Raw genomic sequence first — 26863 nt, 5'->3', positions numbered from 1 at the left:
TTTTTTTTAAAAATCTTGATATCATTTATTGGCACAAAAATTACTCAGATACAACATGGTGTCTAGACCTGGCTACATTTTATATTTTGGGGATTCAGTTTAATACTTCTTTTGCTCATAACTCCCAACATGTCATAGAACTTTCTGTGTTCAGCACCTCCATGATAGAATTTCTGTACTCTAAGCCCTTGCTTTAAACACAGCATTTAGACCTCATTGAAAGCAACCCCCCTACACACACACACATATACACACACACACACACACACACACACACACACGTTTGTGTGTGTTTCTATGTTTTGGTTTAAGAAAATTTGTATTGGATTTCTATCCCTTGCACCCAAAAAAGGTTCTACCTAATACACCCATAACAAGTAAGACTTTGTGTTGGGCACCATGGAGAATCTCAAGATGAGCAAATTCCTCTCTCTCAATTGAGAGAGGAAATAAATGGTTCCATTATTTGAAGCTGGTGACATTATTGGAAGAGGAAGTAGAAAACACAACTAATTATTCCACTTGTATTTTGCCTCTATCATTTCAAGAAAAGCAAACATCATATGGAGAGGGTGGAACAAATGTTTTTTCAGGGCTCAGAAATCTGAGATAAATGAGAAGATGGAAAAAGGCTCTCCATTGCCTTGAGTGAGTCCACATTGCTTGGCCCACCTGAGCTACACTGAAGTGTGCTTACAGGACTTAAAGATGAGAATGCCAAGCCACAGGGAATGCTCTCTGAAGGACTGTGAGGAATTGAAAAATTGTCTGGATTTTTTAATGAATTTTATTATTTACAGTCCAGTGAGTTGTATTTAATCCTTGGAAAAGTTAAACAGTTGGTTTTTTAACACATTAGAAAAATGTGTTCATTTCTTAAATTAAATATTTTTTAAAGGAACTAATTAGTCCCATTTTGTTTCACCAGCAATTGTACATAACAAGAGAAACAACAATAACACCTTAGTCTGAAAAAAAATAGTTTTAATCTCAAAATTGAGGGATGTATCAAGATTAAGACCTTTAAGCCCAATCTGTACATTCAAGAATGACAAGGAATTTGAATTGGATTTTAGTATTTGACCAATTTCTTTCCCTCCAGAACAACAGCATGAATTCAAAAAGAGCAAGGAATACCAAACCAATCTCCTGTCATTAATAAAATTATAAGATGAGCATAAAAGGGAATATGGCAGGTATAACGAATCCAAATGGTAAGGTGATTGGCAGTATTTTTTCTTGTTTTTGAAAGTTCTTATTTTCCAGTGGAGAAACAAGCCACGGGATAGTACAGCTAAAATTATTAATTGATCAGAGCTAAACAGTGTTTGATCAATGGAGTAACTGTAGGGGGGTTTCCAAGGGAATACTATGAGGCTCTATCCTACTTAAAATGATGTATCAGTGATTTTGATCCTTATTGATTTTAAAATTGTATCAACATGGGAGAGATTGGTTAATGAAATCAGGACTTAAAAGATCATAACAGACTAATAATTTATCTTAAAAGCAACAATATGATTTTTTAATAAAAATGTAAAGTCCTATATTTAGGTTAGAAAAGAAAAAATTACACAAGTACAGAAGGAGGAAGACCTGGTTTAACTGCTTCGCATCCAAAAGAGATGAGGTATTTTGCTTGACCACAGAGTGCAATATGATGTCACCACTATGGATGATAATGTAGGATACTTCCTGACGTGGGGGAAAATAACATGTAACATTTTCTTAAGTCGATCAAACCAGTTCATAAAATTTATCAGACACATACGCAAACACAGTTATTAATAGAAAGAAGATCCAAAAGGTAGCAGTAATTCTCAGTGGTGATAATTCAGGTCACCTTCTTTCTGTTTTACATATTTACTGCAGTTGCTTTGTATAATAAAGCATTTACTGAAAATACTTTGTATAATAAAAATTTTATTTTGGCTCAATACAGATAAAAAGTGTAAAGTGGCTGATAAAAAAAGAAACAACCCAAATGCAGTTTTAGGCTGCATTCAGAGAATTATGTTTCCTGGAAAACAGACACTGATCCGTTCACCATGCTCGGTACTGGGACGGCCATATTGGATCATAATATCTCCACCTGCTTCACTCCCAGAATTTATCACAATGTGTAAAATGCCTTTATTTGCTCTTTCATTGACTTCTGCTCCACTAGCCAGTATGTTTGTGAGGCCAGAGACTCTGGCCTTCCTTATTACTGTGTCGCCAGCACCACATCCAGTACCTGAAACAATGAAGACATTCAAATAACATTCATTAAATCAGTGAATAACGGAGGCTTTACTATATTGCACTTTACTGTGCCTATCTTTCAGTCTAGGATGCATTTACTGGATATATTCTTGGGAAACTTTTCACACATATCAGATACAGAAGAGAAGGAGAAATAATGAAACGGCAAGAAGCCAGTTATCAAAATTCCAAAGTTTGGGCTTGATACATATTCACAAACAACTAGGGGACAGCTGCAGTGTGGCGGATTAAAAATAAACTACTTTCACGTGATTGAGGTTGCTCTCTTTCCAAAGGTTGTCATTTAGTCTCTTTTGACAGGACCTTGCAGAGCAGAGGAGAATAAGACAACTGCTATGATTGGGCAAAATAAAATATAACAAAGTTACAGCTCTTCTGAGGGCTGGGTGTCTGGGCTCTATGGATTCATATTTAAATCAGATTCTGAGCAGATGAAAGGCGTGTACAATAAGTCAGCCTGAAGAGAAAGACAGGCATATGTGCCCCCCTGGGAAACCACTGAGCCTTTAGCAGGCTCCAGGATTTGGGAAAACTAGGCGGTGGGGGGGTGGGGTAAAGGTTGGAAGGGAGGAGGGAAGGAGCCACTTTCAAGATCCACAGTAAGTGTGTTTCTGTAGGCAAATTGCATCTCAGAGGAGCCCTGTAGCTCAAGATAAAGATGTCCATATGAGATGCAAGTTAGGACCCCACTGCAGAGGTGCCTGCAAAGAGCTCATAACCTGGGGAGAGGCTTGGAAACAGCCTGAAGAAAGGACAGTTTGGTGAGAGGAAGATCGAATGTCTTTGGCTAAAAGAAAGTTGCTGTCATTGTCCCCGGTGGTGATGTTGCTTTATTATCCTTGGGCTCTCTGAGCCATGGGCACAGATGAGAGAAGGCTGGATCTCTTGGCCCGATCATCTAGCACTGGAGGGGGAACATTCCCCTCCTCCTGTCTGCCCGGTTTTAGGACCCCACCCGATTTTCCTTCACACCTTATATCCCCACTGCTGGGTCCACTTGCTGCAAATGCGCGGGTTTCTCTCCGCCAGCCTCTGCCTAAGCCATCCCTGGACACAAGGAAAGTGTCTTTCCCCCTTGTCCTCAGATCTAGTGTCTGAATGACAGCTTGTTTGGTGCTTTACAACGGACTTCCTTGGTGGCTCAGTTGGTAAAGGATCCTTCTGCAATGCGGGAGACCTGGATTCAGTCCCTCGGTTGGGAAGATCCCCTGGAGGAGGACAGGGCAACCCACTCCAGTATTCTTGCCTGGAGAATCCCCATGGACAGAGGAGCCTGGTGGGCTGCAGTCCATGGGGTCGCACAGAGTCGAACACGACTAAGCAGCTTAACACACAAACACATCCACATACCATGTACCGTGTCTCACTTGACCTTCACAACAATCCTTTGGGGAACCCAATGAGAAAGAGAAAAAGCGTTATAACTGCTAAGCATTAACACCTCTGGAGCATGGCACAGCTGAGCTTGGGTCCTGCTCTCACCTCCTAGCTGTGTAACTTAAGCCTCACCTTTTTGTGCCTCAGTTCCCTGGTCTCAGCCTGACTTTCAGCCCAGAAGGTGATACAGAGTTTGCTTAAGAACTTAGCTCTGGAGACTGGCTTCCCAGGTAGACTCTCTGCCACTGACCAGACATATGACTTTGGGCAAGTTACCGAAGCTCTCTGTGCCTCAGGGTCCACATCTGGAAACAGAGGATGATGATATGGCCAACTGGAGGTTTGCTGTGAGGATTAGAGAAGTAAACACATGTGAAACACTCTGATGAAAATCTGGTGTACTGTTATCATTATATAAGCTTTACTATCAGTCTTGCGTGCATGCTAAGTATCTTCAGTCATGTCCGACTCATTGCAACCCTATGGACTGTAGCCCACCAGGCTCCTCTGTCCATGGGATTCTCCAGGCAAGAACACTGGAATGAGTTGCCCTGTCCTCCTCCAGGGGATCTTATTAGTCTTCAAAAACAATTTTTTTGTCCTGCTACTGAAAGTAACACATCAGCACTGCAGAAATCTTGGGGGATCTCTAGTTTGCTATTTATATGTAATTATTTTTTAACAAGAATCTTAGTGAGCACTGCTCTAAAATATTTAGTCAATGCCTCCTCTCCTGTGGTCCCATCCCCCTCCATCCTGGCTGTCCTCATCACTGAGCTGAAAAGCAGAAGTGAGAACTCAAGAGCTGAGCGGGCGAGCACCCCTCCACCAACCACTTTCCCTCCCCCAATAACAACCGTGGCAACAATCAGGAGAGAACAGGATGCAAATTCAGCCCAGAAGTTTCTTCCCTGGAGCCAGTGGCTTATTTATTTTATGTGGGTTTTTGTTGCTCTGTTGTCATTTTAATTTGTCCTCTCTGTACCACTCTCCCTCTGGCAAGTAGCCACTCACTTTCAGAATCTAGGAAGATGACAAAGTTCCCAAAGTGTGTGCTGACCTGGAAAAAGAGAGGAAAAAGGAAACATTCATATGCTTCCAGGTGAGGGAAGGAAATGGGTTCTCCATGATGTCCCCTCCTGTGGCCTCCCCTACCACCCCTGAGAAGCCCCCTCACCCCCTCGACCCAACAAAATGCCAAGCTGCCTTCCCAAAGTCAGAACAGGCCTCTTGGTGCTTCCAGCCACACCCTTTTGAGATATAAGGGGGTGTTTCTCTTAAGTAGCTCAAGTATGAGGAATTGGATAATTTAACATCTAACCTAGGACAGTTTTCAAGTGAAAGGGGGCACAGTTACCAGTAAGTGGCAAAGACCAGGATGGGTGGTCACCCTGGAAGTCCCCACAGGCTCTGGTCCCAGGTTCCTGACGTGCAACTGCTTGTACCTGGGTCTCCCCACGAGAGCACTAATCCTCAGAGCCAAGCTGCCTTTTGAGGCTTCAAGTTGCCCCACCTTTAGTCTCTTCTCCAGATTTTTTCGTGCAATCTTACAATGTTCTAACTACAATGGAAGAAGCAAATATTCATCCAAAACAGAAAAGATGTCCACATTCCCTCATTAGAGAAGGAAGAAACCTCATTCCATACCAGGCCTACACTCCACACCAGCTTCACAGATATTTGTTGAATGAATGGTATTAAATTCAAGTAGTTCTTGAGATAATAAAATAGATAACATTGATTAAGTGCTTTTTCTATGACAGGCACAAGGCTCAATACTTTAAACATCTTATCTCATTTGATGCTCCTAATAACCCCAGGAGAAAAGACATCCCAAATAACAGATGAGGGAACAGAGACTTAGAAAGGTTGAGTAATTATCCGAAGTCATGGAGCTGGTAAGTGGCAGTGCTAAGACTCAAGTCCAAGTCTCTCTATCAACAAAATCCCCTTTTGTAACCACCATTAATACAGATAAAGATAATGATAATAATAACAAGCACTGTGTGCCAGGCACACTAAGCATTTTACATCTGTAAGTATGTCCATATGCTATCACTAGAACATTGGTATTGATTATACCCATCCTACAGGTGAAGAGATTGAGGCACAGAGAGGCTAAATGACATGTCCAGGGTCACACAGCTTCTAAAGTGCCTGAGCTGAGACACAAACCCAAGCAGTCCAGCTTGAGAGGCCCTGTCCTCTACCATCCCTCCTATCTCCCCATCTCACTCCTCTATTACTGATCATGAGCCAGGACAACAGTTTTCAATGGGAACTTTTCTTTAGCAGGACTTTGATACTTTCATTCAATGTAAAAACCTATTATTATTTCTTTGACCCTGGGCTTCCTGGGAATGTTCTCCTCCAGAAACTTCCAGTCCCTTCCAGGTTGAGATTCCATAAGTAGTAGGTATTTACCGAGTCCCAGCTAGACACCACCACTTTGCTTTCCTGCTTTCTTTGATCTGCACAACCATCCTAGGGTTTTGTGGGGACCCATCCTATTCATTTTATAGGTAAAGAAACAATGACTTCCAGGAGAAAAAGAGATCCCTTAGCTGTTGGCTGTGGCTCCACCTGGCCAGGAATTCTCCCAGGCCCATCCTTAGATCAGTCAGCTTCACACAAGCCAGCAGTATTCACACTTAATTTTTTTCTTAATATGCAGCTCTCATATACACACATACATATACACACATACAAAAAAGCCTAGCCTATTTAAGAACTAAATATAGAACTGATTGCTGGGCACAGTGTTTATTCTAACCCGTGCAGGTTCATAAAGTCCACTTTAGACCCAAATAAGGCTGACTCACATATGTAAAAGAAAATCAGTTCCTATTTACAAGCTCCATAAAATCTGCTGCAAATACTTAGGCAGAAAGATACAGCAAAGGCATTTACAACCTTCCCCACACGTCTCACTGGCAGGGGTCTGGAGGAGCTTTGGAGAGGGCTGAAAACCCAAAAACTATAAGGCTCAAGTAATCTACAAGGGTAATATATCTTAATGACTGAGTGAACAGGGCAATCTGAGAATACTGTATTCAAATGGATTTTCCTTTGCAAAACCACTGCAAACAATGCCATAAATGATATGTTTAAGGGACCAGACTCATAAATATACACATATACAGGTGTTTTGTCCCTAAAATGTCCAAGCAATGTTGTCATTTCTGTGGGCAAACACTATCCCCATGCCCAGCCTGGTGCCACCCAAGCTCATCAGCCATTAAACATCACCTACTAGGCCTCCAGCAACTAGCCCTGCAGCATCTCTTCCTTGCCCCAGCCTGTAGTGTGCACAGGTCCGGAGATAAGAATGGAAACACTGACTTCCGGTTCTCAAGAAATCTACCACGTGACCCATAGGTTATTCAATGAAGAAATTAGCTGAGGTCTGTTTATAATGGGTCCCGAAAGACTTTGACTCTGTAGATCACAACAAACTGTGGAAAATTCTCCAAGAGATGGGAATACCAGATCACCATACCTGCCTCCTGAGAAATCTGTATGGAGGTTAAGACACAACAGTTAAAACCAGACATGGAACAACAGACTGGTTCCAGACTGGGAAAGGAGTACATCAAGTCTTTATATTGTCACCCTGTTTATTTAACTTATATACAGAGTACATCATGTGAAATGCCAGGCTGGATGAAGCACAAGCTGGAATCAAACTTGCAAGGAGAAATATCAATAACCTCAGATATGCAGATGACACCACCCTTATGGCAGAAAGTGAAGAACTAAAGAGCCTCTTGATGAAAGTGAAAGAGGAGAGTGAAAAAACTGGCTTAAAACTCAACATTCAGAAACCTAAGATCATGGTATCTGGTCCCATAACTTCATGGCAAATAGATGCAGAAACAGTGGAAACAGTGACAGACTTTATTTTTGGGAGGCTCCAAAATCACTGCAGATGGTGACGGCAGCCTTGAAATTAAAAGATGCTTGCTCCTTGGAAGAAAAGCTATGACCATCCTAGACAGCGTATTAAAAAGCAGAGACATTACTTTGCCAAAACAGGTCCGTCTTGTCAAAGCTATGGTTTTTCCAGTAGCCATGTATGGATGTGAGAGTTGCACTATAAAGAAAGCTGAGCACTGAAGAATGGATGCTTTTGAACTGTGGTGTTGGAGAAGACTCTTGAGAGTCCTTTGCACCACAAAGAGATCCAACCAGTACATCCTAAAGGAGATCAGTCCTGAATGTTCATTGGAAGGACTGATGCTGAAGCTGAAACTCCAATGCTTTGGCCACCTGATGCAAAGAACTGACTCATTAGAAAAGACCCTGATGCTGGGAAAGATTGAAGGCAGGAGGAGAAGGGGACAACAGAGGATGAGATAGTTGGATGGCATCACCAACTCAATGGACATGAATTTAAGCAAGCCCTGAGAGTTGGTGATGGACAGGGAGGTCTGGTGTGCTGCAGTCCTTGGGGTTGCAAAGAGTTGGACATGACTGAGTGACTGAATTGAACTAAAAGCCCACTGGAAATGACTGGAGGAGAGAGGAGTTTTGTTGTTAAGAGCAGCATCGTGAGGAACCTGGGTGCAGAGAGCACAGCAGACTCCTCTCCCTCTCGCTGGAACCCCCCAGTCTTGCCCTCTCAACTCTCTTTCTGAGGCTTCTCTTACCTCATCTTAACCTCTCCACCAGCCCCCTCTGCGTCCACACAACCAGCAGTGTGGGGAATGGGCAGACCCTTGATTAGGCAACTAAAGCTGCTGCTAAGGAGCAAAGAGACTGGCTGAAGGCTGAGGAACTCTCAGCGCCCGCAAATTCATTACCTCCGAAAGATGGACTGACTGCCTTGGAGACTTCCTCGTCCCATTTGTTGTGCCCCCGGGGAAGGAGCAGCCTGGCTTGTTTTACAAGGGCTTTGAAGTTGGTCCTCTGAATCTGATTCTCCCTGAGAAGGACTCTCTGCAACGGGGCCACTTTCCAAAAAGAGATGATAACAAAACCAAGCAGGACCCTGTGGGGATCCTGGGCATGGACACTTTTCTGTGTCCCCTGTTTCTTGATTGTAGGAAATAGGCTTCAGTCTCCAAGACCTTCCCAGAGTTCCAAAGGGCAGTTTCAAACAGTTGCTAATCAAGGAAGAGAGGAGATGCTGAAACAAGGGAGGGGCAGTCAAGAGACAATGAGTTCAGTTCAGTTCAGTCGCTCAGTCAGTCGTGTCCAGCTCTTGGGCCTCCCTGTCCATCACCAACTCCCAGAATTTACTCAAACTCATGTCCTTTGAGTTGGTGATACCATCCAACCAGCTCATCCTCATCCAACCATCTCATCCTCTGTTGTCCCCTTCTCCACCCGCCCTCAATCTTTCCCAGCATCAGGGTCTTTTCAAATGAGTTAGTTCTTTGCATCCGGTGGCCAAAGGATCAGAGTTTCAGCTTCACCATCAGTCCTTCTAATGAATATTCAGGACTGATTTCCTTTAGGATGAACTGGTTATATTTCCTTGCTATGCAAGGGACTCTCAAGAGTCTTCTCCAACACCACAGTTCAAAAGAATCCATTATTTGGTACTGACCTTTCTTTACAGTTCAACTCTGACATCCATATATGACTACTGGAAAAACCATAGCTTTGAGTAAACAGACATTTATCAGCAAAGTAATGTCTCTGCTTTTGAATATGCTGTCTAGGTTGGTCATAACTTTCCTTCCAAGGAGTAAGCGTCTTTTAATTTCATGGCTGTAGTCACCATCTGCAGTGATTTTGGAGCCCCAAAATAAAGTCTGACAGTGTTTCCACTGTTTTCCCATCTATTTCCCATGAAGTGATGGGACCAGATGCCACGATCTTAGTTTTCCAAATGTTGAGTTTTAAGCCAACTTTTACACTCTCCTCTTTCACTTTCATCAAGAGGGTCTTTAGTTCTTTGCTTTCTGCCATAGGAGTGGTGTCATCTGCATATCTGATAATAGAGAAGCCTTAGGACAAGATACTGGTTCCACTTCAAGGGATACACATAACAATGTCTTTGAGTTCTTCTGCAGAACTAAGTGAAGTGAAGTTGCTCAGTCGTGTCCGACTCTTTGCGACTCGTGGACTGTAGCCCACCAAGCTCCTCCGTCCATGGCATTCTCCAGGCAAGAACACTGGAGTGGGTTGGCATTTCCTTCTCCAATGCATGAAAGCGAAGTCGCTCAGTCATGTCCAACTCTTAGCGACCCCATGGACTGCAGCCTACCAGGCTCCTCCATCCATGGGATTTTCCAGGCAAGAGCACTGGAGTGGGGTGCCATTGCCTTCTCCAGATATGCCCATCACCAACCCTAATAAAAGGCAAAGGTAGAACATGCCTCTAATGAAGAAAGGAAACTAGACTTTGCTAAAAGACAACTCTATGCAGGTATTTGAACCTCACATTCTTCCTGAAAGACCAAGGGAGTATCCAGGGCTCAGTGAAGCTGAGAAACTTTCCCACGGTCACACTGCTAGCTGCAGGATTGAACCCTGCTCTTTCCATAATGCTGAGAGGCTTCCCCCAAGAACACTGCATTGCCCAAGAGAGGTGCTGAGAACGTGAAGCACTGAACTGGGAAAATCGCCAACAGCCATGCTGGGAGTGTCATTATGTAAAATTAAATTGCTGTTGTACTTTCGCAATCAACAACGTTGGGTGGGGGGGTAGTCTTTAGATGATTTGTTTGAAGTAGCCACAATCAGAGATTGATTGATGATGATAAAGACAGACCTAAGAAGTACCAAGAGAAGACCCCAAAATAGCACTAAATACGCCCCCTTAGTAGAGAAGCAACCAGACCCACATACCCCAGTCAGTCTTATATTGCAATGTTATATGGTAATTAGTGTTCCTAATGATACCTCTTGGTTATCAAGAAAAGGATAAATTACCTTGCCGTGTTGTCTAAGTGAATGGAATGCACGGTCAGGATGCTATTGATTCTGCATCTGTCTTGGCCAAGGCAGTGTGATCTTGGAAAAGTCAGTGAACCCCTCTGGACTTCAGTCATCTCACTGATGAAATGAGGATTGTGTCAACTCTAAGTCTTTCATGCAAACAAAGAGATCCTGGAGAGAGTAACTATTTCCACCCATTCCACTCCAACAGTACCAGCAGCCCTCATGGGGTTCCTCCCATGGACCATCTAATTCATATATGGTCGTTTATGCCAAAGGTATAAATGTGTCCTCTCTGCTCATACCCCTAAGAGTTCTTTTCTTCACAGGAGCTCTACTTTTCCCCAGATTGTCACTGGGGATAACATGACCATATTCATTTTATTTTTTTTTTTTTTTCATTCAAAATATAATTTACTGACAGTATAAGAATAAAAAATCTTGTTTTTTTTTTTTTTAAATTTTTTTTATTTTTAAATTTTAAAATCTTTAATTCTTACATGCATTCCCAAACATGAACCCCCTCCCACCTCCCTCCCCGTAACATCTTTCTGGGTCATCGCCATGCACCAGCCCCAAGCATGCTGCATCCTGCGACAGACATAGACTGGCGATTCAATTCACATGATAGTATACATGTTAGAATGTCATTCTCCCAAATCATCCCACCCTCTCCTCTCCCTCTGAGTCCAAAAATCCGTTATACACATCTGTGTCTCTTTCCCTGTCTTGCATACAGGGTCGTCACTGCCATCTTCCTAAATTCCATATGTCCATCAGCAGATGAATGGATAAGAAAGCTGTGGTACATATACACAATGGAGTATTACTCAGCCATTAAAAAGAATTCATTTGAATCAGTTCTGATGAGATGGATGAAACTGGAGCCGATTATACAGAGTGAAGTAAGCCAGAAAGAAAAACACCATATTCATTTTAAAACCAGGGGGCACTTTGCTACTTATGGAAAAGAAAAATGATTTAATATGGCAGAATTATTTTTACTCAGGATTTTTAAGGGCACAAGTTACACTGTTTAGATGCTAAGCTACCTTTGTCATCTATAGGCAGCACAGGTCCCTTCATTCCCCTAAAAATCAAAATGTGTTTCAGAGAAACTGCTGATGCCCTGGCTTCTACACTGGAGTGTGCTGAGGCTGAATGCAGACCTGGAAGAGATGTGTCTGCTCTGCTGGAAGCCTTGGTAGGGCTGAGGGTTTGAGGTACATTCTATAGCCCTATCTCACGCTCAAGGGTCAAAACCAGTCTAGGTCAGAGAAGGAAACGTGAGGCTGCCAGCCCCCAATTCCATTCACGTTCAGCTCTTGAAGTTAGAGCATTAGAGGTCCAGTCCTGGAAGCCTTGTTTTTTAACTTCCAGAGCACACTGTATAAAACTAAATACCCTGGGGGGAGATAAGACCTTAATCCCTGGATGGTAAATAAATTTTATCTTAACTACCAACTTTGATCAATTGGTAATGACCGCCTGGAGTATTCTACTGAGAAAGAGTCTAAAACTGTTCCCCAGGGGGGTATTCAAAATATTTAACAACCCACCAATCAACTCTTCTTGGCCCCTTGATAGTCTGGATGTTAACTCTTCAGTTGCTAGGTCAGTTTTGGGAGGTCCAAGCAAAAAATCTCAGCAGCAGCTATTTACCAACTGATGCAGAAGATGATTACGTATAAAGTATGATGACAAGTAAAGTATTACATGTAAAGTATCAGCTCTGCCTGTGCATCAGGTTCATGGGAACTGGGCAGCAGTGTCAGCCTTACAAGGAGGCAAAGGCAAACACAGCACCTTGTCAAACATTTTCTCTCCCTGTCTGCCAACTTGACCTTCTAAAGAATCCACATTGTCCTTGGTGGGTCATGGGACCAGAAACTCCTGTGTTGTAAGCACTGTAAATTTGGTCGCAAATAGAGAGGGTGAACCTCAGATATATTTGTACTGGATATGTGTACATTGATTTGTTTTCCATTCAATAAACTGCCATTGATGTGAAACCAGAACACTCATTGATAATTTTGTTGGGCTATACCTTAGAAAGCTAACAATGATAGAATTGCTTCTATTCAGCAGCAATTAAAATTATGAGTAAGATGAAGCCTATGGATCTGACATAGATGGTGGCCTTCAGACCCTAGGAGCCCTGGAAAGGTAGTCAAGTTCTTCTGGCCTTTCTTGAGTGCTTCCAAGTTGGAAGCTATTGCTAAAAACCTTAGGCAGAGAGCAATTCAGGGTTACCTTGAAGGTGGGACACCTGGTCTGACAGGTAGAGCAGATTACTCTTCAGCCATAGAGGACATCCAGGGACGAGGGTCTAAATCTCTTGCATACCCCAGTGTGCATCAGAAACACCTGGGACTGTGTTAAAATGCAGATTAATGGGCCAGAAATAAGAGATTCTAGCTCAACAGAAAATCTGCACTTTAAAGACTTTCCACTTGACTCTGTTGCAGATTGTAGATCCCATTTGGAAAAAACTCAGTGGGAATGAGAGCCCAAGAGGCTTCTGATGGTGATGGAAACTGACAGTAAAATAGAGGAAAACAATACCAAGGGGACATGGGGCAGCTGACATACCCTCCACCCACTCTGGCCTTCCTGACACGTTAGATCCTGCCTTCACCAGAATAATGAATGGGGTTCATTGACTGATGCAGTGACAAGAGCTTGCTGCACATTCACCATTTCAAAGCTCACCGCAGCAGAAACCTACATGGTGGACACTCCCACCATCACTCTCCTTTTTAGGTGACAAAACTAGGCCCAGGGCCACCCAGCTTGAAGGTGGCGAAGCTGGGGCTTGTAACCCGTCAGCCTATCTCCAGAGCCTAGATACTCGTGGCCCACCGGGGCTGCTGAGGTACAAGAACAATTCTGATATACCTGAGACAATAGCCGGCAAGATCCTCTTAGACAAGCTAGAATACAAATACAGCTATTAACTCTTCTCAATTTATAGTAACTAGGATTGGGAGAAAAGAGAGCAGAACCTAAAACTGACAGTAGCTCAGACTGCACAGGATAAATTTCCTTATAATTAAAACACAACTTAAGAGTCCTAGCTCCTTGACCAAATTTAGATTGACAAAATTGAACCTGAGAAAACTGGACCTGAAAAGAATAAAATTATTATGGCAAGAACTAACATTTGAAATGGTCCCAAAAGAGAAAACCTGCATAATAAATCAAATATTTATTATTGTATAATATATAGGGAGTAGAACTTCTCATGATGAAATGGAAGTGAAAGCCAAATTATTGAAAATTTTTGGATATTATCGGATCGTGAAAGATGATCAAGAAGCTAAATTTGGGGAATTTCCTGGCAGTCCAGTAGTTAGGACTCCACGCTCTCACTGTCAAGGGCCTGGGTTTGATCTCTGGTGATGGAACAAAGATTATATGAGACACAGTGTGGACAAAAATAGTTGTTTTTCAATTCCAATTAAAATGATCTTATTTATAAACATGGAATCATAATGTCCTTAGGGGGTCAAAATAGCAAGAATGAGCATTGAGTAGGTCACATTGGGCTGTAGTTATACATGGTGCCTATCACTTGGGCAGCCACCCTCCCTCACAGTCAGGGTTTGTAGAATAATCAGGACACAAAAATCCTGTGTCCATCGGTAGAGGAGAGCATGTCCCCCACATTCCTCCAGCAACAATGTGCTGTTCACTTTCCAAGGGCAACCAAGATGAGAATCACTGCTGAACTGACACCCTGTGTTTACATTCTTGATGCAAGTACACAACATTCCCCTCGAGGACAGGAAAAAGACTTTGAGAAATACTGCTTTAAATACTGAGACCTTCCCCTACCTCCTGGCCTCTCTCTACCCCACTCTCCCCGCCCTGAGGATTTAACACCTGCACCCCACTCTTCAGCTATTGCTCTAGTCTACACCATCGCCCTCACTCATCTGGACCACTGCACTAACCTCACCCAGAGTCCTATTCTCATTGTTGCCTCCTTCCCCATCATTCTTCATTCTGTAGCTGCAGAGATCTCTCAAAACTATAAGTCAAATTATGTTCCTCTACTTAGAGCCAGTCAGTGGTTCCCTGTTGCACTTAGAATAAACCATAAAATCCTTCTCCTTTTTTATGAAACCCTTTACATTCTGACCCTGCCTGCTTCACCAGATAGATCTGTACCACCCGCCCATCTCCCACCTCACTCCTCCTGCACTACCTGGCTTTTCTTTCTTCCAGTTTTCCCCACCACAGACCCTTTGCATCAGCAGTTCTCTCTAGCTAGGGCACTCTGTTCTCTGAAAGATCCTGCTGGCTCCTTTTTGACGTTCAGATCTCAACTTCAATGCCATGTCCTTGGAGAGCCTTTACTGACCTCCCCCAGCCCAAGATACCGCAGTCACTATTGTTTCCCCCTAGTTCAATTATCTTCATTCATGCCGCATCTCCTACTTTGAGTTGTGTGTTCATTTCTGTTGGATCCTTCCGTTATATGGTTAGGATCCATAAGGGCCAGAACTGATTTACCTTGTTCACTATATGTGAGCATCCAACGTGTATCTTTGGATACAGTGAATGAATAGACAGATGAATAAGTAAATGAAAAAATGAAGTAACTCAAGGCTACTGAAATTTTAGGAGTGGGTGTGCTGGGAATACCCAGAGAAATGAAAGTAAGGTGATCTTCCTTGTCTCAGCTCCAACTCTTGCCAAAGTCCTTCCCCCTTTCCTTTAGGAAGCCTGCCCTACCTTCCTGTGAGTTTCTACATCAGTGAGGGCCAAAGAATTGATGCTTTTGAACTGTGGTGTTGGAGAAGACTCTTGAGAGTCCCTTGGACTGCGAGGAGATCCAACCAGTCCATTCTAAAGGAGATCAGCCCTGGGTGTTCTTTGGAAGGAATGATGATAAAGCTGAAACTACAGTACTTTGGCCACCTCATGCGAAGAGTTGACTCATTGGAAAAGACTCTGATGTTGGGAGGGATTGGGGGCAGGAGGAGAAGGGGACAACAGAGGATGAGATGGCTGGATGGCATCACCGACTTGATGGACATGAGTTTGAGTGAACTCTGGGAGATGGTGATGGACAGGGAGGCCTGGGGTGCTGCGATTCATGGGGTTGCAAAGAGTTGGACACGACTGAGTGACTGAACTGAACTGAACTGACATTTATGGTTCACCCTTGATTCCAGAGTGAAATCACCTCCATCATTGTATTGTATTATATTCCATGTGATAGTGCTCCATCTCATGGCCTTGGATCTCCCCAACCAGTGTGAACCCCTTGCAGGTTTGGAATGTAATTTTTGGTGACCTTTGGATCCTAGTGAACACCCAATAAATATTTCACAAACTATAGGAGGTCAAGGTTGGGAGTGATCTTAGAGATCACCTTCTGGAGATTTCTGTGTGGAGGTAACAGAGCTAAGACCAAAAGACATAAAGTGACCTGCCCAAGGTTGCATGGCCAGCCAGACACAGGATGGCTCCTCGAACCTGGATGTCCTGTTTCCCAGGCTGGGATCTTTTCCGCTGTATCAGTGGACCATTAGGAATGCAGATTCCTGGGCACCCACTCAGACCTGGGATAGGGCCCAGAAGCAGGTGCCCAAAGTAACTATGAAATCCCAAAGACAGGACTGCTTCTGTGACTTGATGTTGTGCAGTGCTTAGTTCGGAGAAGGCAATGGCACCCTACTCCAGTACTCTTGCCTGGAAAATCCCATGGACAGAGGAGCCTGGTAGGCTGCAGTCCATGGGGTCGCGAAGAGTCGGACACAACTGAGCAACATCACTTTCACTTTTCTCTTTCATGCATCGGAGAAGGAAATGGCAACCCACTCCAGTGTTCTTGCCTGGAGAATCCCAGGGACAGGGGAGCCTGGTGGGCTGCCATCTATGGGGTCACACAGAGTCAGACACAACTGAAGCGACTTAGCAGTAGCAGTGGCAGTGTTTAATTTCTTAGTAATGTCCAGCTCTTTGCGACCCCATGGACAGCAGCCCTCCAGGATCTTCTATCCATGGGGATTCTCCAGGCAAGAATACTGGAGTGGGTTGCCATGCTCTCCTCCAGGGGATGTTCCCAACCCAGGGATCAAACCCAGGTCTCCTGAATTGCAGGAGATTCTTTACTAACTGAGCCACCAGGGAAACCCAACTTCATGTTAGGTGAGACCATATGAACTTGCTGACATTCAGGAGCTCTTGAATACAAAATGGCAATTTCATATGTTTTGAGCTAATAATATGCATCATGTGAAATGTCGAGCTAGATAAAGCACAAGCTGGAATCCAGATACCGGGAGAAATATCAATAACCTCAGATATGCACATGACACCACCCTTATGGCAGAAAGCGAAGAGGAATTAAAAGACCTCTTGATAAAAGTGAAAGAGGAAAGTGGAAAAGTTGGCTTTAAAACTCAACATTCAAAAAACTAAGATCATGGCATCTGGTCCCATCACTTCATGGCAAATAAATGGGGAAACAATGGAAACAGTGACAGACTTTATTTTCTTGGGCTCCGAAATCACTGCAGATGGTGACTGCAGCCATGAAATTAAAAGACACTTGCTTCTTGGAAGAAATGCTATGACCAACCTAGACAGCATATTAAAAAGCAGAGACATTATTTTGCCGGAAAAGGTCCGTCTAGTCAAGGCTATGATTTTTCCAGTAGTCGTGTATGGATGTGAGAGTTGGACCATAAAGAAAGCTGGGCACCGAAGAATGAATGCCTTTGAACTGGGGTCTTGAGAGTCCCTTAGACTGCAAGGAGATCAAACCAGTCAATCCTCAAGGAAATCAGTTCTGAATATTCATTGGAAGAACTGACACTGAAGCTGAAGCTCCGATACTTTGGCCACCTGATGTGAAGAGCTGACTCATTTGAAAAGACCCTGATGAAGATTGAAGGCAGGACCAGCCGGGGACAACAGAGGATGAGATGGTTGGATGGCATCACCAACTTGATGGACATGAATTTGAACAAGCTCTGGGAGTTAGTGATGGACAGTGAAGCTGGCGTGCTGCAGTCCATGGAGTTGCAAAGAGTTAGACATGACTGAGTGACTGAACTGAACTGAATAATAATCTCTTGGGTATAAGGTGTTCCTTGTAACCAAGGAAAAGACCCTGAGGAGAGATAATCGTTCTCTAAGGGAGGAAAAAATAAAAACAAAACACTGAAAGTCTGAGGAGAAGGATAATAAAGAGACTCTCTGAAGTGGAAATTTCAAGTAGAGCAGGGGGACCATCCCCTCCTGGACCAAAAGCTACCCTGAGGTGCCAGGCGACAGTGTGCGTATCACTGGCCATATCAAGTCTTCACCCCTGAAAACACCCTACACAGTAAGGCAAGTCTTTAAAGGTGATGTATTGAGGGGGTCCTCTCCCCAAGGGCCACTTTTGGCCTTTTATACAGACCACCTCATCCTCACAGCAGTCTAAGTCTGTACTGTCAGTGTTCCTATTTTACAGATGAGGAAACCAAGGCAGGGAGGGGGCAAGAACCTAGCCCAAGGTTGAGGATTAGAAAGTGAGGGAGACCTCGCTCTCACCCACTGCTGTATTTTGAAGACGGTCCAGGGAAAGTCATAGGACCATTCAGCACGGACTTTGAAAAACCACTTCCAGCATCGAATGGACAGGTGACTAAAGGATCTTTGAGGAAACTTCTTAACCTGGGGTTTCCAGATTCCAGGATTTTGAGTGTGGTGTTTGGAAGAGGGGGTTCACCACAGGTTCTTTTCCCCCAAACACTCTCCTGCTTCCCCGCTTTGTCTTGCCTCCTTGCCAAGTACACACTGTTGCTGGGGGGAGGACGTATGGGGGTGGGCCCAGGAGTTCAGGATTACAATGTCCTATTTCGACCTGATATCCCCCTGGGCACTCATTTATCCACAGGAAATGCTGTGTCCTATAAACTGCTCTCAACACCACAAAAGCAGGTATACTCCCCGCCCACCACCACTCTACAGACAAAGAAACTACGTCACAGGAGAGGGGCCTGGCCTCAGCTGGCCAGTGACAGGGTCAGGACGGGAACCTGGGTCTGTCTGATTCCAGAAATTTCTGCTCTTTTCACAAAACCCCAGAATGCCTGTGAAAGGTAGCTGCAAAACACAGCTGTCTCTTCCCTGTTCTTCTCCAGATGTTAACGTGGCCTGAGAGCCAAGCGGAGCTAAGTGGGAGGGAAGGAGTCTAAATTCTTGGTTCTGACTGCAAATGACACGTGCCTCCCGCAGCCCCAGCCCTCGCGCCAGAGAAGCTGGTAGCCTGCATACGCTTATCCCAGGTGGTGCCACGTACATGCCCCACACAAAGCAGAGGGTGGGATACGGGACGTGCCTTTTCTTACTCTGTTTATTAACAAGCTTGATCACAAGAGCCTGGTATGACAGTCTGACAACAATAAACAAAAGGAAGCTGGGTCGCTCACTAAGCATTTAAAGTCTAGCCCTGGCCCAGCCCTTGCAGTCTTCTTCTCTTCAGGTGAGGTCAGTGGGAGCCTGTGCCGAGCTGTCAGCTCCCTCGCAGCGGGGTGAAAGACACCTCCCCAAAGGTTCACCTCAGGGAGCGGCCACCTCCCAAGCAGCCCAGCTCCGGTTCTGGCAGGGACAGGTGCTGTTCCTTTATTTTGGCTGATAACGATATCATTTTCCTTGCGGGTTCCTCTGGCTGGTTTTTGGTTTTTATGCTACGGGAGTTCTCAGTTAGCCTCTCTCCTCCACCATCTGCTGATGACAACGATGGCGTTCAGCAACAGAGGCTCCATCCCGTCTAGACTCTGAAGCAGCGAGAGGGGACTCGGAGCCTGGCTCCAGACCGGAGTCGCTGCTCCCCCACTGTGGGGAGGTCAGAGATGACAGAGATGGGGAGGGGCTGAGTTTCCTCTTAGAAGAGCAAATAAAATGAAACAATTCCCCTCCTGGGCGTTTACCGAAGAGAAACAAATGTCTGTCCACAGGAGCCCTTGTACACAAAGATCCACAGCACTTTTCTTTTTAACCACCTAAAACTGGAAATAACCCAAATGTCCATCAGCTGTTGGGTGGATTAACAAAGATATATGCATACAATGGACTGCTACTTGGCAATAAACGAACTGCCAACACACAACAGGATTGAACCTCAAAAAGCACTATGCTAAGGGGAGGAAACCAAAGACACAAAAGACTACTTACTGTCAATTCTATTTATGTGAATCTCTAGAAAAGGCAAAGCTATAGTTAAAGAAAAATAAACCACTGGTTGCCAAGGGTTGGGAGCTGGGGAAACAGATTGGCTACAGAGGGTTATGAGTGACCTTCAGGGGCTGATGGAAATGTCCTATACCTTGATTGTGCTACTGGTTACTAAGTGTATACATTCAGCAAAACTCATTCAACTTAAAATGATCAAATTTTATTGCATGTAAACCCTACTTCAAGAATACTGTTGTGTGTGTGTGTTTTTTCCAATTGAACAGGTTGTTTTTAAACCACAAGATGTTTCAGAGCCTTTGGGACACTGATGTACATTTTAAATCTTCAGGAAAGAGCTGCAGATATGGCCAGGGTTTTTCAAATTCACTTGACAAAAGGTTTAATCAAAAGTTTTACAGAACATTAGTTAAAATCTTGAGGAAACAGGTACAGAAAATTGCATTAGAGAATCACCAACCTAGATAAAGCATTGCCCTCTCGTCATTATCATCTTTAAAAACTCAAACCCCCTTGAGAAAAAGAATACATTCAGCAAGACATCTTCATGGGAGTCCTGGTTGAGTAGGCAATTTCCTGCAGGTTGAACACCAGGTATTATTAGCGTAAGTCCACTGGGTGAGGGAGAGAGTCCTGGGAGGGGAAGCAGCAGCCAGAAGCCTGACTGGGTGGGTGCTCTGTACGCTGTGGCCATACATTCATCCATCAATCACCCTGTGAGACCCTCTGCCATGTGCCAGGGAAGCAGTTATATAAGGTGCCCACCCTCTGGCAGCCCACAGCCTTGCTACACCGATTAAGAGCTGTCTGTCCCCGAGTCCCAGTATCCATGAGGCCCTCTCATCCATGATTTTCTTCTGTGACTACTCTTCCTAGTAGGAGGGGCGGGGGTTGCACCTTCCTGCCCACCTCCAACCGCCGTGAGCACCAACTCTAACAAATGGGTCACCCCAAGCTCCCTGATCACCACAAGGGATTTAGCGCTGGCCCTGGGAAGCGCCGGCAGGCGGCAGTAAAAGGAGAGAGCCTTACAGCTCATTACATCTCAAGCCACATGCAAATTCTTCCTACCCCTCCATAAGCCTACCTGTTGCTCTGAGCCAGAAAAACCAGATGAGAGAGAGCATTGTGGAGACAGCTGCATGGAACAGAGGTTCCCAACCACCAGGCCATGGACCAATATCAGTTGGTGGCCTGTTAGGAACCAAGTCACACAGCAGATTAGGGTTAGGTTTAAGGTATGTTTGAGACAGCTTCAAATCTCCACAGATTAAAGTCAAAGCGGAATATCCTGAGATTGCCACAAAGGCACTGAAAAGCCTGTTTCCGCTTCCAACATCCGATTTTTGTGAAGCAGGGCTTTCTGCAGTGACAGCAATGAGATTCCAGAGTAGACTGGACAGAGCAACACACTTCAGGTGTCACCGTCTCCCATCGCCCCAGATGGGACCATCTAGCTGCCCGAAAACAAGCTCAGGGCTCCCACTGATTCTGCACTATGATGAATCGCATCACTATTTCATTATCTATCACAGTGTAATAATAAGAGAAGTAAAGTACACAGCAAACGTAATGCACTTAAATCATCCCCAAACTATCCCAGCCTCACCCCACCCCGCCCAGTCCATGGAAAAATTTCCTTCCATGACACTGGTCCCTGGTGCCAACAAGGTTGGGGACCGCTGGCATAGAACATGCCCACTTTGCTAAGTGGATGAGCCCTGGTCCAGCACGCTCTTCTGTCTCCCTTCTGCCTCTCAGGGCTCCCTGACATGACTACCTGGTTCCTGCCCAGAAACTCTAGGGAAGCAAAGCTCAGACCCAAGATTGGGACCTAGTCTACTCTTCCTAGAAATAGCTCCTAATTCCTGCATGGTTTCCCCCCACTCCTCACCTAGGAAAGAAGGCAGATCCAAGAATATAAAAGACACTCCTCACCTTTTTCTGTATTCCATGCACCTTGCTTGTCATTAGTCACACACACACACACACACACACACACACACACACACACACAAAGACAACAACCCTAAGCCACCAAGGCTTAGAGACAGAAGTGCCTGGGAGATGGAACCAGAACTGGTAACACATGACTGCCCTGATCTGCAGCTTCCCTACCGCTCAGAATCTAGAGAGGGTGCCCAGCGCCCCAGGAACACGCTCTGGAAACAAACAGAATCTTGGAAACATGCTCTGCTGAAGGGAAATGGTCAGATGTTTTGGCTGCCCATCACTTTCTACACTGGGTTCTTGGGTAAGAAAGCACCATTTCCTCTACAGGAACCTGGAGTCATGCACAGTCCGCTAGGCTCCAGGCTACGGGAGCTTGCACAGGTGACCCCAGCTCCATCAGGAGATGCGCGCACACCAGACCTCACCCAGGACCTGGGAACACAAGGACTCCAGAATGGCCGTGGGACTGCAGTCTCCAGCAGCAGGGTAAACCCCATGTCCGCCTGTGTCCAGCACACATGGCAATGTCCTCACCAGGCTGTTGGAAACCACAGGTCTCCTAGTTTTCCTGGAGATATTGGCTTTCCAAGGCTGATTCTGCAGTCTTCTATCATCCCCCCTTTAACATCTTTTTAATAACTTCCACTGCTGCTACACGATCATTACACTGTGTGTACACAATACCCATTGCCTCTAAACTAGCAGTTGTCAGACTTTTTGCTCAAGACCACTTCACACTTTAAAAATTAAGGATCCTCAAGAGCTTTTGTTTATTCCATTACATCTATTGATATTTACTGCATTAGAAATTAAAAGTGAGACTTTTTTTAAAAGATATTAATGATTTAAAAATAATAATTAAGTTCTTGTAGTGAAAGTGAAGTCGCTCAATCGTGTCTGACTCTTTGCGACCCCATGGACTGTAGCCTACCAGGCTTCTCCACCCATGGGATTTCCTGGGCAAGAGTACCAGAGTGGGTTGCCAGTTCCTTCTCCAAATTTACAACATGTTAACATAAATTAGGTGTTTTATGAAAACTGTATTTTCCCCCCAAAAAATTTAGTGGCATGAAATGGCACTGTTTTCTGAGTTTGCAGGTCTCGGTAATGGCTGGCTTCATAGCAGACAGCTTATCATCTCTCTGCTTCTCCCTTCAATCTGTTTTGATACCACATATCTTGTAGATTTTGAATAACTCCATTGCACATTCATGACAAAGGCTGAAAAAGACAAATACCTCCCTGTTGTTACAAGAACACATGTGAGCTCACATACCCCTCTGAAAGGGTCTCTGAAACCCATGGGAGTTCCCAGAGCACGCTTTGAGAATCACTAATTTAAGCCTATCAGACCTACTTATGGGGCTGACTAGCTGGCTAAGGAACACTTGATCTTGTGAGGGAAATGACCCTGGTGCTCTGGCACTGGTGACAAGAGTGGGAGAATAAGCAGCAAACCAAGGGGACCAAAAGCAGAGCAGTCGCCACCATCTCCCCAGCAAGAACACACATTCCATGAGGGCAGGCTTGGGTTCTGTTTTGCTCACTGCTCCATCCACAGGTAGGAGAACTTCTGGTAGGCACCCAATAAACATGTGTTGAGAGAATGAATAAAATAAACACATGTGTATACTTATTTTGGAAGTGAAGGGTTAGCTGCTTAATCGTGTCTCTTTGAGACCCCATGGACTGTAGCCGGCCAGGCTCCTCTATCCATGGAATTCTCCAGGCAAGAATACCAGAGTGGGTAGCCATTCCCTTCTCCAGGGGATCTTCCCCGACTCAGGGGTATATTTGAAGGAACCTGCTAAAAAAAAAATTAAGAAAGAAAACAGAAAAGCCTAGATGCCCTAGGTGATAAACCTCACCCCTAGAACACTCAGCTTTCCAGGATCACAACTAGGCAGGAAGCACCGTGATGGCCGATGCTGTGACTTATCCGTGTTACCCCAGCACTTCCCAGGAGGTCACCACCTCATAGGTGCTCAGGGTAGCTGCATGAATGACCACACAGTGGAGAGGTGATGGTCTGGTGTGGCAGGTGTCTGCTGCGCGTATTCTGGCACTGTAATGCTTTTCACGGGCATCTCCTGGACGCTGATGCATCGAAACCATAGCATCAGTGAGGGGGCCAAGGAATTAACTGGCCCAGTCATTTTCAATTTCTTTCTTCATAACAGAATCGTTATCTCAGATGGCATTTTCCACCACATGCCGCCAGAGAAGTGGGGCTGCTTCAGATGAGGCGGCGCTCTGTGGAATCAACCTCTTCATCTGCCCCTCTATTCCTCCTTGTACCCCCCATCACCATGCAGCCCCCATCCCAGGAACGGTCTGAGGCCACAGTCCAATCCAGACACTCCCCGGAGAGATAGGAGTCTTGGTACCACTGAGCCTGTTTCCAGGTGTGATACTTATTTTGGAAGTGAATCAATTAGGGGCCGAAGCTCATCTCCCGTCCCTGGGTCCCTGGCCTCCGTGAGTCACACTCCTATGTCCTCTTGCTGCCTCAGCCAGTTTGAGGAAGGTTTTTGTCGCTTGTAGCCAGAGCAGCCTTAATAAAGTTAGCCGATCTGTGTGGATGCTGTCACAGGAGCCCCTAAGCCTTTATCTTTTCCCAGCAATCACCCCCATGAGCCCTACTGGGAAACTGTGGGCTGAGGATGGAGAAGGAGCAGCAGTAAAAACCTGTGACCATCTATTGACCAGCACGTTCCCAGCCTGCAGGGCAGGGGTCCTTCACCCTAGATGAAATTAGTTAACCTCCTTGGCTCTCTTCCAGCACACACCCACCAAGGTGGAGATTTAAAAAGAGAGAGAGAGAGAGAGAGCTCTTTCATTCTGGGCAAGATCTAAATGCAATTATAATTCAGTAGATCCATGAGGAAATTGACAAGAGCCAATGCTTTGCACAAGGCATGCTCTGATTTCATGCCGACAAATTATTTTTTAAAGGGCATTAATATCACAAGCTGATGACTTTTAGCCCTGAGCAAATGATGCATTTTAATGCTTCTTTACACACAGCTCTCAGCCCAAGTGAAGCTGTCTTCTTTGGCAAACCATTAGCAAACATTTACATTTCAAAACTCAATAGGACGGTTGTTGTTAGGTTTTTCTTTCTTTTCATATATGCCCGCACAAATAACTCATAGTTCACATGCTAAGTGTTGTGTAGTATCCTGTTTCTAACCCCTGGCATACCTTTAGAAGATGGTGGCTCCTGGTTTTCAGGCCTACAATCTAAAGATTGATTTTGAAAGGGAGAAAGAAAGATAGTGGCATCATCAAACACTATTACCTTTGTGGCAGGCAGGCTCTTTTTGAAATGGCAGTGCATTTTCAGGTTCCTTTATTCCTCAGCACAGGCGAGGGAACCAGACATTGGGTGCCTTCTCCTGTTTGAGAGTCGGAGCAGGATCCTCAGAGGGCAAAGTCCAGTGGTTAGTGTTTATCTTTCCAAGCAGAGCCAAAATGACAGTGAACCCGGGGGTGGGGGAGGATTAGAATCAATTAGGGGCAGAAGCTCGTTTTCCTCTTTAATAGACAACTTGGATAAGAGTCACAGGATTAGAGGTTTTGAGTGTGCAGTCAGGATCTGATGCATTTTAGGTCATCATCGTACAGCTCAGTCTATGCTCTAGACTGGCATCTTCAATGCCCCCTCTATAATAGTCTGAGCATGCAGACTCTGCAGGCAGAGAGGTATGGGTTGAAATCCCAGCTCAGCCACTCCCTGGCAGTGACACCTTGTACAAGCGCCTCAGCCTCCTCAGTTTTCTCCATCTGTAAAATGGGAATAACAAGGCCGCCCAGCTCACTGAGTTACTGCTGATATGATGATTCCTGTGACGAGGTCCACACACACCGTTCCTTCCCAGAGGGAACTTTTCCATCCATGCTGCTCCACCACCTCCACGGCTTAGGTTCACTCTTCTCCCAAGACTGGCTGTGCAGCTTCGTCCCAAACCTTACAATCTCCTTTAATAACCTGGGGAGGTAATCATTCAGAGAAACAAGATGATGAAAACAACGTTGTGTTGAGACAGGATTGCAGGGGTAGCTGTGCAACGCTCTACATTCACTCAAACTCATTGAATTGTACATGCACAGTGAGTGAATTTTCTGGTGTGTGAATTAGACATCAATAAAAACAAATAATGGAGAAGGAAGCGGAAACCACTGCAGTACTCTTGCCTGGGAAATCCCATGGAGAGAGGAGCCTGGTGTGCTGCAGTCCACGGGGTGGCACATGGAAGAGCCAGACGCAGCTTAGTGACCAAACACCAGCAACAAGAAAATAAGCAACCAGGCCAGGAAGGTTAGCAAGGATCCCAAAGGTTACCTGACAAAGGTTAACAAATGGTTTGAAATCCCCCAGGTGTCTGAGGCTTACGATCTGACTCAAACATTCTCGACTCTTCACGCCCTTTAAATAAAAGGGGCACCTGACATGCACAGGGCTTCCCTGCTGACTCAGATGGTAAAGAATCTGCCTACGACATGGGAGATCCAGGTTTGATCCCTGGGTCAGGAAGATCCCCTGGAGAAGGGATTGGCTCCCCACTCCAGCATTCTTGTCTGGAGAATCCCACGGACAGAAGAGCCTGGAGAGCCACAGTCCACGGGGTCGCTACGAGTCGGACACAACTGGGCAGCTAACACTTCCACTGACTTGCACACTCCTTCCCTTCACCTGTCTGCTATGTGTCTAGTGTCGGGACAACTGACAGATCATGAGTCTTTAAGGCAAGGCCCACCTCCTCTCCCCGCTTCCCCAGAGGAAATGTGCTCCCCTGCTCTCTGCCCACCTTTCCTTCCCCAGGTGACACTGATTGGAAGGAACTCAATGAATATGAATGGCACTGGGGAGATGTGTACCAGGAAACCCAGACCCAGGAGCGATCTTGTTACTGAGCTAGGGGAAAGCTGAAAGAAAACGCAATCCATTCTACCTAATGTTCACTCGCCCTGACAGCTCATCTCTCCCACACACTCATTCCCCCAAATATTTATCTATCTTGCTTCCTCTCTGGGTACACAATGGCCCTAGCTAGCTTGAACGGAGATGACATTCTCCTGAAAAACGTCTTTTGCGGTGATGTGTGCATTCCGTTATTTTGGGAGCGGCCGACATCGCTACAGGATGGCTATTTAGAGTCCCTGGGGCATCCTTCTGGTG

At 45.1% G+C, this 26863-nt stretch overlaps 1 long non-coding RNA gene across 2 annotated transcripts; it reads right to left on the bottom strand.

Annotated features, from left to right (window-relative positions):
• LOC121817621 (uncharacterized) lies at window positions 1–25106 on the bottom strand. Of its 2 annotated transcripts, none has more exons than XR_006057631.2 (4): window positions 24983–25106; window positions 4657–4702; window positions 3775–3987; window positions 1–2236 (listed from the first exon to the last, which is right to left on the bottom strand). It is a non-coding gene; the product is annotated as an uncharacterized LOC121817621 (long non-coding RNA). The 2 variants fall into 2 exon arrangements; XR_006057632.2 differs by having other exon boundaries at window positions 3919–3987.
• Window positions 25107–26863: the final 1757 nt, after the last annotated feature.

This window comes from Ovis aries, chromosome 22, assembly GCF_016772045.2.
Source record: "Ovis aries strain OAR_USU_Benz2616 breed Rambouillet chromosome 22, ARS-UI_Ramb_v3.0, whole genome shotgun sequence".
NCBI classification, from domain to species: domain Eukaryota; kingdom Metazoa; phylum Chordata; class Mammalia; order Artiodactyla; family Bovidae; genus Ovis; species Ovis aries.
This window is presented reverse-complemented; position numbering and strand designations above follow the sequence as displayed.